This window comes from Alexandromys fortis, unplaced genomic scaffold (assembly GCF_014885135.2).
Source record: "Alexandromys fortis isolate MF-2015 unplaced genomic scaffold, M_Fortis_MF-2015_v1.1 scaffold_6, whole genome shotgun sequence".
NCBI lineage: Eukaryota > Metazoa > Chordata > Mammalia > Rodentia > Cricetidae > Alexandromys > Alexandromys fortis.
In genome coordinates, this window is record NW_026067902.1 from 8,073,184 (window position 1) to 8,086,869 (window position 13,686).

Here is a 13,686-nt window from a genome sequence, read left to right on the forward strand (position 1 = left end):
TGTGTGTGTGTGTGTGTGTGTGTGTGTGTGTGTGCTGCAGATGAAACCCAGGGCTTCCACATGCCAGCTCTCTCCAGCTGCTTTCCAACCCAAACATGGTGGAAGGAGAGAACCAGCTCTCACAAACTGTCCTCTGACCTCCACACATTCACGATAGTGGTCACTATACATACATGATACATGGGCACACATACAATTTTTAACGTAATTAAAATCTTCTAAATGCAGGATCCAAGGCCCCATCCCAGATGCACCCAATCAGAATCGGCATTTTAACAATGGAGCATAGTACTGCTTGAGACGTGGGTAGGGGCGTCAGAGAAGTGCCACCCAGCCTGGTTTCGGTGGCCTGTGGCCTTTGTTCATAACTGGAGCTTCATCCCTCTAAGACACTGGGGCCCCGGCAGTTCCCATCAGGGGAGGCTTTCCACAGCTGGCCGCTTGCCCAGTGCTCTGGCAGGTCCTCAGCACAGGAGACAGCTCACTTCCTCCTCCTTGGAACCGCTGGGGCTGCTCACAACAGAAACAGCTGAGAGTTCTCCGCTGCCCAGAGCTAAATTCTTTCCAACGTGAGTAAAGATGTGTCTGTCCAAATCAGGTTTCTTTGGAATTGGTATTTATTTACCCACCCACCCACCGGGGCTTCTGAGTGCCTGATGCACTGGCCTAGTGATATAAGTCAGGGAGAGGCAGCCATTAAAGGAAGAGTTGGGGGAAAGCCAGGAGCTTAGCTGTTGCTGCCTCTGCATCTTTGCTCCCTCTGGAAATCTTCCAGGTCACATCTGGAAACCACATCTGGAAGCCATGATGTCGCTGGACTTCTCAGAGCAAAGAGGAAGAAGGGGGGAAGTGTACTGACGTCAGGGCAGACCACCCAGGAGCCTGTAGCCAGAGCACATTCCTGTCCCCACTCCAGCTCTGACTCCAGCACCTGATGAGGACAGAGCCAGCTCCGGTCCAGCACCAGACACTGATGACGTCTTGAGCCGTCTTCTGCCGTAAGCAACAGGGGCTCTGTTGAAGCTGAGACACCCTCCTCTGTGGATCCTTCTTCTTTATCTGACTTGTGAGAGCAATCCTCCCCGAAACAGAACTCTTCTTTCCTGGTCTCTCCTAGAGCCTCCTCTGTGTAGCTAATGTCTCTTAAATTAAAACAAACATACAAATAAACAAACCATAAACTCATGAATAAATGTGCGGCCCAAAAGATTTATGAGATGCCCCCCCCCCAAGCCTCCACAGCAAGTTTAGCGTTCCTTTGTTCTACAGCAATCCACAAGGCTAAAAAAGACTGGACAAGATCTCTCAGCCTAGAGGGACATGGGCCTCAGGGCTGAAAGCTCACCTCAACTGCCATCTATCAGGGCCTCCCATCTTCCCAGTGCTGGCTTCGGAATCACCCCGACCATCAGACATGGTCACTTGCTGACATCCCCAGTCTGGGAATGGTTATAGCCCGTCACTGACCCAGAGGCTGCAAACTCAGAGACCTGTTTCCCCTGCATCCCCTAAAGTCTCCCCTCCCCCTGATCTACCTATCTTGGAATGCAGCAAATCCCATGACTCTTCCTCGAGAGTCACTAGGGAGATTCGCTCCCAGCCAGACCTCCAGTCCCTTGGCCTCTTCTAGTCTCGCCTCATCCGCCAACTTCCCTTGCACTTTTGTGATAGATTAATTGCAGAAGTGACCAGTTATTTTCTTCCCTATGTCACACCCTTTGCCATGTGACTTTGTTTTATCATCCTCCCATAAAGAGACAGAGAGCATCCTCCTGCCTCTTTGATCTGGGCTGTCCCTATGGATTGCTTTGGCTACTACAACCTGATGTGCCAAAAATCTGAGCCTAGGCTTCCAGAGGCCATGTGAATTTCTACTCCTCTAGGAAATCTATGCAGCCACTATAAAAGTAAGTCCTCAAGAGTCCTCTGGGGGATGAGATATCATGTGACCCAGGCATCCCACCCGCCCAGGCAAGGGTCAGTCAGATGTCACGTGAGGCAGCCACCCTGAACCAGCCTCCAGCCAACTGCCCATAGAGGTTTGAGAGAGCCACTAAGATTGGATTACCAACCTAGGCCAAAGAAGTATCCAGAAGATCCAAACATTAGTGAGAAATAACAGCTGACTAGGGTTGTAAGCCAATAGACTCTGTGAGGCTGAGGAGCTAGGTCAGTTGGTTAAGTCCTTTCTGCATAAGCATAAGGGCCTGAGTTCCACCCATAAACCACAGAAAAGCTGGGCATGAAGGCACGTGCTTGTGATCACAGTGCTGGGGAGCTGGAGGCAGATGTGTCTGGGACTTGCCAGCCTGTCAATCTTTCCTGAGCAGTCCTGAGTTCCAGATCCTGGATCAAAAAGCAGAGTTGGGCCCATAGTGGTGCACGCCTTTAATCTCAGCACTCAGAAGGCAGAAACAGGTAGGTCTCCATGAGTTTGAGGCCAGCCTGCTCTACAGAGTGAGTTCCAGGACAGCTAGGACTATTACACAGAGAAAATCTGTCTCGAAAAACCAAAAAGAAACAAAGAAAGGGAGGGAGGGACGAAGGAAGGAAGGAAAGCCAATATGAGTCTTTTCTATCATACGCTATGAAACTTGTGCTTAGAACAAGGAATTGAAATCTTTTTTTACCACGCCCACATTGTAAGATTTATCCAAATGTTTTAATCACCAGCACTGCCCAGTAAAACCTTTGTTTACAGGAAGGTCCTCTGCAGTTTCCGTGAATTTTAGCCACTAGAGCTATGACTCCATTCTCCTTGGGAGAATGACCTTTCCCTCTTCCTTCATTTCCTGTGTGCCAATTCACTTCAGACTTGCCAATTAAACTAAGACCATGACGTCCGGATCCCAGCCAATGGGGAAAAGACACAGTCACTACCTGAGTTAGAATAAAAACAAACGCACTTCCTGTCTCTGTGTGTTTACTCTTTTGAGTTCACCCTCTTGATCAAGAGTAAAGTATGCTGTGGTGGTGTCTGCCTTAAATCCCTGTACTCAAGAGAATCCCTGAGTTTGAGGTCAGCCTGGTCTACAGAGTGAGTTCCCGGACAGACAGGGCAACACAGAGAAACCCTTTCTCAAAAAGCAAACAAACAACAAAAGCATAAAGCATGCCTTGTCTAGACACTACAGATGGATTAGCAGTCTCCTTCTTTGACCCCGAACTTATTTTAACATCATCAAACCTAAGAACTGAGTTCAATCCCAGGACCTACATGGTAGGAGGACATATGGTCCTTTAACCTCCACACACAGGTCATGGTGTATATGCATCTAGAAACATACACACACAACATAAAAAAAAAGTGCATCTGCCCTGAGGGAACAATACCAGAGATCAACCTCTGGTCTCCACAGGTATGTACACACATGTGTGCCTGCTTCGGCACACTCATACATACACACATGCTCTCAGGTGGTTTGTTCCACAGCAAAAACAAATTAATAAACGCTTGCCTCTGCACTGACTAGCAGAGACTTCATGGATGAGCTCTGCACTGTAGGTGACAAGTTTCCCTAACAAAGGTTATTTGTCCACAGTTTTCTGCAAAACCTAGACTCCACAGCATCCCAGCTTGGCTCTGGTTCTAAATCCCATTCCACCCTCCTTTTCGCATCTCTCAAAATCATCCTTCCTTCAATTCCAGCTCTACGTCACTCTGCAATGGCCTGGTTTTCTGTTGTTATTTCAGCTCCTTGGCTGGAACCCCTCACCCTCACTATCCAGTGCAGGACATAGCCCAAGCCATGCAGCATCCCTGTGAGGTGAAGGCCCACCTCCTCTTGTGGGAAGATGAACATGGCACACACTCTTTGGACACCACCTTAAAAACCTCTGGATCAAAGCTGACCCTCTACCCAAAGCCTAGAGGGGCTTTTCTAGGCAGGCTTCACCCTGGCCTGGAACTTCCTGTCTTACTTAGGGTTTCTATTACTGCAGTTAAACACCATCAGCTTAGCAAGGTAAGGGTTTATGTCATCGCATAGATTGTACTCTATCACCGGGGAAGTCAGACCAAGAACTCCAGGAATGTGGAGCCAGGGTCTGATGCTGAGGCCATGGAGAGGTGCTGCTCACTGGCTTGCCCCTCGTGGCTTGCTCAGCCTGCTTTCTTTTATCATTCAGAACCACCTGACCGGGATAGTACCACGATGACCAGGACCCTTTCACACCAATTATTAACAAAGAAAATGCCCTCACAGGTCTCCCCACAGACTAATCTTATGGAGGCATTCTCTCAATTGAGATTCCCTCTTCCAAAATGACCCTAGATTGTGTCAAGTTGACAATAACTAAATAAATACCTTAAACACAACTAGCCAGAACAATAGAGCCCTGGTCAACTTGAGACATAATGCACCGCTATTCAACTGGCCTTTCCTTTCTTATCTGTCCCCAACATGCTATGTTAATATTAATACCATAGCACGTTCCAGTTTTTCAAAATTTTGCAATATTTTACAAATCAGACATTTTAAAAATTCAGTCTTTTTCCATGTTTAAAAGTCTTCTAAAATATCCAAAGTCTCTCTAAAATTCCAGAGTCTCTAAACTGTGGGCGTTCATGACAGAGAAAATAAGTTAAACACTTTCTTATTTCAAGAAGGAAGGGCCAGGGGCACATCTACAATCAGATCAAATCAAAACCAAACTTTGGTGTTTGATGCCTGCCATCCACTCATGATCCTTTGGGTGCCAAAGGGTTAGGGCAGCTCTACCTCTTGGATTCTGTGATCCAAACCACACGGAGCTTGTCATGTAGGCTCAGGCTAGCTCCCCTCCATGGCTGCTGCTGTCCTTGGCACTCATTCCATGGTGTTAGCAACTCTAAAATGTTGGGGTTTCCGCCGAAACTGGACTGCGCCTCTCTTCAGGATCTCTGACCTCGCCACGTAGTGTCAAGCCAAAACCTCTCCATGATCCCTTCAATCCTGGGACTTCTACATCACCTGCAGCTGTGCCTTCACCAGAGGCCTCGCCTGACTGCTCGTGCTCCGAAGCCTCAGCCACTCTCCGTGATTCCTTTATGCCTTCAAAGCCAGAACAACCTGGGAGATTCTTACACATTACCAAGCTCACTTTCCAGCACAAGGTGTTCACCTCTGAACAATAGCTTACCCTGAGAAAATGCTCCTAAGAAGAATTTTTTGTTTGTTTTGTTTTTCAAGACAGGGTTTCTCTGTGTAAGAGTCCTGGCTGTCCGGGAACTAGCTTTGTAGACCAGGCTGGCCTTGAACTTACTGAGATCCACCTGCCTCTGCCCCCAAGTCCTGGGATTAAAGGCCTGTGCCACCACCGTCCAGAGAAATTTTACCTCAACGTTATTGGTCTCTTCTTAATCACTACTAATTTCTCAGCACTAGCTAATGGGCGTTGATTGTCCCAGCAAAGCAGACTTCACCTTAGTCGTGCTGGCTTCTTTTTAATCACAGCTAATTATTCAGCTCCAGCTGACCAGGACCTCAAATTTTTAATTCAAAATATGGTTCAAATAGCTCTGTTGGTCTTTGCTTCCCTACGAAACTTCACAAGTCGGGTCCCCACCATCTGCATCGCTCTCACACAATCGGCTAAGTCCCCACAGTTGCTCATTAAGCCCTGAACGCTCAGTAGCTTTTCCATTCCAAAGTCCTTCCACATTCCTCCCCCAAACACAGTCAGTTCTGTCACAGCGATACCCAGCTCTTGGCACCAATTTCTGTCTGAATTTGGGTGTCTGTTGCCGTGATAAAACACTGGGGTAGTTAGAACGAAAGGGTTCTATAGGCTCATAGGGACTAGCACTCTTGGGTGGCGTGGCCTTGGTGGAGCAGGTGTGGTCTTGTTGGAGGAAGTGTGTCACAGGGGTAGACTGGGAGGTCTCAGATACTCAAGCCTGGCCCATGTGGCTCACTTGCTCTTTCAGCTGCCTGTGGATCCTGACACAGGACTCTCAGCTACATCTCCAGCACCATGTCTGCCTGCATATCATCATGCTTCCTGCCATGATGATGATGAACCAGACCTCTGAACTGCAAGCAGACCCAAATAAATGTATAAGAGTCAGTGTGGTCATTGTGTCTCTTCACAGCAATAGAAAACCTAACTAAGACAAACACCATGATCAAAAGTGACTTGGGGGAGAAAGGGTTTATTTCATCATTCAGACTATAGTTCATCATCCAAGGAATTCAGGCCAGGAACTCAAGCAGGACAAGAATGTGGAGACAGGAACTGATGCAGAGGTCATGGGAGAGAGCTGCTTCCTTACTTGCTCTACATGGTTTGCTCAGATTGCATTCATATACCATCCAGGACCACCTACTCAAGGGTGGCACCAACCTACCGACTAGGTTCTCCCACATTAACCACAGTCTTCTGGAATTGTGGTTCCTTCTTCTCAGATAAATCGAGATGGTGTCAAGTTGACCAAAACCTAGCGAACACGTTTCCCGAATACAGAGAAGTAGGATAACCAAGGGGGCACCGATCTCAAGCACATGTAGCTCATCAGTACTCGGAACTTAGAGTCTGTGGGTCTCCCTTGACCGTTAGGAGATAAGAGTCAGTGGGTAAGTACTTGTTCTCCAGAAGACAATTCTGAGACATTTCAGGGTTTCTGGGGAAGGTCATGATGGCACGAAGCCCTAGATACCCACAGCGTTTGCCAGTGTGCTGACCCTCCTTATACAGGATTCAGTCCCCGTCCATCTCTCCTGCTTCCTGGAGTCACATTCTCAAACAAACTACCTCTTCACAAACCTTTTCCTCAAGCTCTCCCTCGGAAAGCCCTGGCCAGAAAAACAGCCAAACATCAGAGAGGTTAGGTCATTTGTTTAAGATCACATAGCTTGGGCATGTACCAAGTATACTAACAGAGAAGGTGAGTATCTGTACGGAGCCTGGATCATTCGGTATATGGCAATCATCTTTGATCACGTGCAGTCATATGGCTAAAATGGAGAAAATAATGGCACCATTTGTAAATGGCTAAACCAGAGGAGTCTAATTATGTCACATATACATAGCCAATATACATATACATATACATAGCCAATATTGCTTGGTTAGTTGAGCAATGTCTCTCCCAGCATGGTTCTGAAAACATAAACACAAAAAGTGGTATAAATAAGTCAGATTGAATTTTTAAAGATTTACTTATTTGCTTTTATGTGTAGGAGTGCTATGCCTGTATGCATGTATGTGTACCTCGTATGTGTACCCACTGTCCACAAAAGTCAGAAGAGGGCATTGGAGCCCCTGAAACTGAAGTTACAAATAGTTGTGCAATGCCATTCGTTGCTGAGGACTGAATCTGGGACTTCTAGAAGAGCAGCCAGTGCATTTATCCAGCTCCTCATACTCGATTTTTAATGATTCAGTTATGTAGTCAGGTGTGGGGAGTGCACCCCTTTAATCCCAGCTCTCAGGAGGCAGAAGCAGGTGGATCTCTGTGAGTTTGAGGCCAGCCTGGTCTACAGTGTGAGTTCCCAGGACAGCTAGGGCTACACAGAGAAATCCTGTCTTGGAGAAAAAAGGTTATTCCAGGTAAGGCTTCAGATCCTTTGCCTTTGTCCTGTTTCCCCTGAGGCGATCGCCTTTTCCGTACTCTTAGAGCCGCCTCAGGTATTACTCATATTCATGAGCTCATGTTCTAGAAGTGTGTTCTTGCAGCATGCATTTTCTTTTACCAGCTTGTCTTGGGGCTTTCTTTCATACCACATGAACTTTACCTAGAATCTGAACCAACCATAGTCAGTTTCCTTTCAGAGGATTCTTAGGGTGCTGCTAATCTCCTAGCTTCGACTCCTCTAACACTGATGCAATCCTGAGCTGACTTTTTCCAAAGCTTCAAACACTGACGCTGACTTATCTGCATAGCTTCACACCCCCTCCCTGACACAGTTAACTTTGAACTCTGTAAATCTCGAGTCAGAACATAACCGGCGAAGAAGACCGGGCAACAGGGCCAGGAGAGAGGAGAGATCGGGCACTGCGGTGGAACAGCATGCTGGTTAGTTGTTCATCAACTCGACGTGAGCTAATGGGGAAGCGGGATATGAGAAGATGCCTCCATCAAAACGGCCCTTAGGCAAATCTGTGGAACATTTTCTCAATTAATGATTGATGTAAGAGACTCCACCTCACTGTAGGTGTTGCCATCTCTGGGCATGTAGTCCTGCATTTTATAAGAAAGCAGGCTGAAGCTGGATGGTGGTAGTGCACACCTTTAATCCCAATATTCCCAAGACAGAGTCAAGCATAACTCTGGGAGTTACAGGCCAACCTGGTCTACGGAGAGAGTTCCAGTACAGCTAGGGCTACACAGAGAAACCCTATCTCGAAAAAAAAAAAAAAAAAAAAGAAAAGAAAGGAGGTTGAGCAGCCTAATGGTCTGCTTTTTCTGGTGACGAGGGCACAGGCCCAGAGCCAAGCTCAGCCGTCTCTCAGTCATGCTTCCAGAGCTCGGAGTCTGGACGGCTGAGAGCACAGCCAGAAGGAATGGTGCCAGTGGCAGCTAGTAGGCACGGGTTCCTCATGCTCAGTCCTTCTGAGGAATCTCACAAGGCACCCTGTAACCGACCAATAAACTCCTCTCCACTTAGGCCAGAGTTAGTGTCTGCGGTTGGTGACCAAATGCCCGGGTCAGTAAATTCTATGACGAAGAGACCAGAGATCTGGGCGGTGTCCTAAGTCATTCTGGTTCATCAGGTTCTAGATAGTGAGAGGGAGATGGTCCCATGACCAGCTCAAGTCACAAGGAAGAGAGCTATTGAGTAGGGAGGGGCCCTAAAAGGGCAGGAAATCTGACCCAGCCAGATAATGCTAATTTTAGCTCTGGTTGTTGGGGGCTGAGGCTCACCGTTCTTGCTATATTCAGGGGTAGAGCGGGGCTAGCTCATGGTATTTAACCAAATGCACAGAGCTGGATTCTCATAACCTAGAATGGACACTAGGAACAGCTTTAAGGAAAGGGGGGCAATGAAGGGACTAAAGTGCAGTCTGGGCCTTAGGGGGGTCCTTAACAAGGGCAGACTAACCTGATGCGAGATACAAGCTGAGGATGTGGCCCAATAGAAGAGCACTCACCTTGTGTATGCAAGGCCTGGGGCTCCATTCCCAGCCCTGCACAAAACATAAAGGAGAAAAAGAACCCTTTAGAGGTCGTGGGTATATGTATAAATGCATGTGCAGACACAGATATAGACACACACACACACACACACACATGTGCATACACAGACAGAAAGAGATCTCAAAGAAGAACACAGAACAGAGATGGAAGAGTGCCCAGGGAGCTCCATCAGTAAGGAAGAAGCCAAAATGTAAGCTGGCCGAGGTCACAAGAGAGCCTTTTGTGGAGGCCTTAAGTAGGCTGCAAGATGCTTTCAGTATTGAGTCAGCCTGAGTGTCCAATGATTCTAATGTGTTGGTTAGCTGGACAGTAAAGAAAAAATTCCTTCAAAATAAAGAGGCTTTTCTGGGTGGTGGTGGTACAGGCTTTAATCCCAGCACTTGGGAGGCAGAGATAGGTGGATCTCTGTAAGTTTGAGGCCAGCCTGATCTACAAAGTGAGTTCCAGGACAGTCTCCAAAGCTACAGAGAAACCCTGTCTCAAAAAAAAAAAANAAAAAAAATAAAAAAAAAAAAAAAAAAAAAAAAAAAAAAAAAAAAAAAAAAAAAAACTAAAATAAAATAAATAGGCTTGAATGTCATGAATTTACGAGTCTAGATCAGATAAGCCACCTCTTACTGTCTGGGTCATCATGTGTCCCTGATCAGCTATGAGACGAGGAGGCACCTTCTGATATTGCCTGGGCTGGCTGGCATGTTTCAGCGAGCTAGTGGCTGGGCTAATTAGGCCTGATCTAGAGCCCATCTCTATCTCCCTGAGGTCTCTTACCCTCCCATAGGCTCACCTTGTTCACACAGCAATGTCTAAGCGACCATGTAAAAGCAGATGGAGTCTTTTAAAGCCTAAGCTCAAAAAGGACTCAGCATGACTTCCAGCACTTTCCACTGGCCAAAGCAAGCTACAGACTCGAACCAGAGCCCACTCCTCATTGGAAACAGCTATAAATCCACCAGGTACAGGGTGTCAGTTCAGATTGGAACAGCAAGTGGGGACCGTCTTATAATCACCTGTTACATGATAGTGGGGAGTTTGAAAAGGAATCTGCCCAACTCTGGGATTTCAAGAAAATCTTTAAACTACCCATTTGTTCCTTAGAAGACAGCCGATGGCCCAGCTCTCCAACGGAAACTCCCTCCCTCCTTCCCCTGAGGTCCTCATGACCACATAAGTAGCAAACACTGCTCTTGGCTCTTACTACCTGCAACCAGCAGCACCCGTGGGTCTTTGCCCGCACACTTCCACCAGCCTCTTGACCTCCTTCTGTCCACCTGGAGTCAGCAGTTAATGTCCTACCCCAGGAGTCTGCTCAACACTGCCCCATTTGTCCTGCTGTGTAAAATGGCTCCAGTGGCCCATGTGTTAAAGATTTGCTCCTCACACTGGGTGCTGCGACAATGTAACAGAACCTTTAACTGGTAGGCGTAGCAAGGACTCCTCGTCTGGAGTGTGCCCTCAAGGGAGGCTGTGGGACATGGTCTCTTTCTTCTTTCTAATTCCTCGCCACCATGAAGTGAGCCGTTAGCCCTACCACACACTTCTGCCATGGTGCACACCCATTGCCCAGGCCCAAAGCCATGTAGCCAAGAGACCTTTCATCTTTTTATGCTGATGTATTCATATAATGATTTGCTATAGTAACATAGTAACCCAGTTCACTGGCTGCTTTCTTACCTGGCTCATTCTCACATTCCTACTGAAGGTCCTAAGATCTCTTTAAACTTAAGCTACTTACACCAGAACCTCTATCTCCCGGTCTCTTGCCACCTCCAGTGGAACCAGCCCACCAAGCTAATAATCATTCCCCACAGGCACGTCCACGCCAAACCTGTTCTCTGTTCAGTGGTTCAAGTAACCACAGCAGGACTTCGCTCATTGAGAAAACACCTCCACCCCCAGCCATGCAAGCCCGAGACACCTACAAAGCAGCATCTTTTTGGAAATCCTCCTCACAGGCCTAAGGACTCTTGCACAGTGACTGCCAATGCCAGGTGGTAGTGCCACACACCTTTAATCCCAGGACTCCATAAACCAAAGCAGGTGAATCTCTGTGAGTTTGAGGCCAGCCTAGTCTATAGAGTGAGTTCCAGGACAGTCGCGGCTATGTAGTAAAACCCTGTCTCAAAACACAAACAAACAAAAAAGCCAAAAGTCATGACTGTCAAGGTCTTCTGTTGGAGAGGGATGGTATTTAGGCCATATTGTGCACCATCTCAGATCACTAAATAAGAGTTAGCAGAAGGCTCCATCCAGACCTAGGGTGTGGGGGTATAAATAGTGAAATCGGCTTTAGAGGGAATTGCAATGGCCCTAAATCTACCACCGTGGCTACCTTGGCTATTCTGGTGAAGTTGGCTTTTCCCTCAGCACTCATGTCCTACCAAGCCCTTTTCTGCCTCTGGATGCCTCCTTGCCCCATTTCAGAAAGCAAACATGCACAGAGGGCATGATTATTCATGGATGAAGAAATTGGTTCTAAGCTGGGGAGTAGCTTTCCCACTTTCCCAGCAACACAGAATGTATAAGAACAGAGTGAGGTTTTTAATCAGGTCCCTCTGACACCCGAACCCTGTCCTAAGTCTTTTTGTTGTTGTTGGTGGTGGTGGTGGTGGTTTTTTGAGACAGGGTTTCTCTGTAGCTTTGGAGCCTGTCCTGGAACTAGCTCTTGTAGACCAGGCTGGCCTCAAACTCATAGGGATCCACCTGCCTCCCGAGTGCTGGGATTAAAAGTATTTGCCACCACTGCCCAGCTTTTTTTTTTCCTTCTAAATCCTTCTTAGAGAAGAAAGTTGCAAGCAGTTCTTCTAAGGGAACAGCTTAACGTCCTGTCATTGCAGCCTTGCTGTTAAGAAAGAAGCCTTTGTTGGCCTGCTGATGGTGGCACATGCCTTTAGAGGCAGGCAGATATCTGAGTTCGAGGCCAACTGGTCTACAGAGTGAGTTCCAGAACAGCAAGGACTGCACAGAGAAACCCTGTCTTGAAAAAAAAAAAAAAAAAAAAACAAAACAAAAAACAAAAAAAAAAGGGAGGGAGGGAATGAAGGAGGGAGGGAGGAGGGAGGCTAGGGAGCGAGGGAGGGAGAGAGGAAAAGGAGGGGAGGGAAGGGAAGAAACTATTGGTTATCTTCTCCAGTCTGGTGGAATAGAAGGTTCTTTGAGAGCAGCAATGAGCCATTCTCCATCCCACAATCCCCCTCTCCGCTGGGCCCTCTTCCTAACCCCTCTCACCCCACCTTGGCCCTGGCTTTCACTTACTTTCTGTCTTTGAGCAGCTGTTTCCCAGAGAGGGCAGAAAGCCTCTGGGAACGCCAGAGATGAGATTCCAACTAGAGCAGGAGAGCCTGGGACATTTCCAAACCTCAAAGTTATGGAAAAACCCCACTGAGGGCTTCTAGGGTGGTGACTCAGCACACCACAGGCCCCGGCTGCAGTGGGGACTACAAACCCTAGACTAGGCCTGGTGCCTGCTGCCCAGGAAACCAGCTTGCTTTCGGTTTGGTTCTTAACACTCTCCCAGGGGCAGCTGTTCTCATCAGAGCTTATCTGGCTGCAGAAAGTGGCAATTTCCTATTCCAATAAGTCTTGGGGGTGGGACTCAAGGCCAACTCCAAGTCTCTCTTCCCAACAAGCAGCTGTCCTCATCCCCCCCTTACTGCCCCCCCGCTAGAACTGGTGAAGCTGCTTTTTGTGGGGAATGAAGCAGGAGTGATTGAGAGTGCAGAAGAGGGCATGGCAGAGCCCCAAAAACCTCCCTGAAGATAAGGAGCCCTCCCCTCAGCCAAGAACTCCCTCCCCCGAAAAGGTGCTTGCCATCCCTGCCACCCAGTTAAGAACCACCGAGTTCCAACGGGCCGCCTTCGAGGCCAGACAGGGAACCTGTATACCTGTGCCAGTCAGTCATCGTCAGGAAGACGGGGAGCTAAGGATGGAAGAAGGGAAGGGAAGTTCACATCGGTTTAGAATGAAGACTGTTCACTGCTAGGGTAGGGGACCCTCCCTCGATGGTCTCAAAGATAAACCGAAGCCACAGCCCTGGCAGCAGCTGAGGAGGGCATGCTGGCTAGGAGAGGGTGTAAGTGAGCCACTGCCATTACCAATTACACTGGACGTGATTCAGTTGCCCCCTCCACTGCCAAAAGAGCAAGAAACTTAGCATGCAGGTATTCTGGGGTGGTACTGGGGTGTCCTGGAGCAGGTCACTGCACTAAGAACAAGGGTCCACTACCAGAGGGCCTCACTAGCTGTATCGGCTACCACTCCTGTTGCATTACGAAGTCATTTCAGTCATGTTCATTTTATATGTCCCCTTAGCTGGGTCACAGTGCCCAGATATTTGACCAAACAGCATTCTGGATGATTCTGTGAGTTTTTTTTTTTTAAAAAAGATTAAAATTTAAGTTGCTTTGAGTAAAGCAGATTGTCTTCCTTTATAGCTGTGAACATAAAATGCCCTGCCTCTGCCAAATGCTCATATGCTAAGAACTTGATTTCTAGCCGGGAGCCTGCCTTTAATCCCCGCACTCAGAGGCATAGGCAGGAGGATCTCTGTGAGTTCGGGCCAGTGCTCATTC

The 13,686-nt window shown here is 47.8% G+C and overlaps 1 long non-coding RNA gene across 1 annotated transcript; it reads right to left on the minus strand.

Moving 5' to 3' along the window:
- Positions 1 to 1,015: 1,015 nt before the first annotated feature.
- LOC126496817 (uncharacterized) lies at positions 1,016 to 12,679 on the minus strand. The gene is made up of 3 exons (XR_007590444.1): positions 12,371 to 12,679; positions 9,073 to 9,108; positions 1,016 to 1,142 (listed from the first exon to the last, which is right to left on the minus strand). It is a non-coding gene; the product is annotated as an uncharacterized lncRNA (long non-coding RNA).
- Positions 12,680 to 13,686: the final 1,007 nt, after the last annotated feature.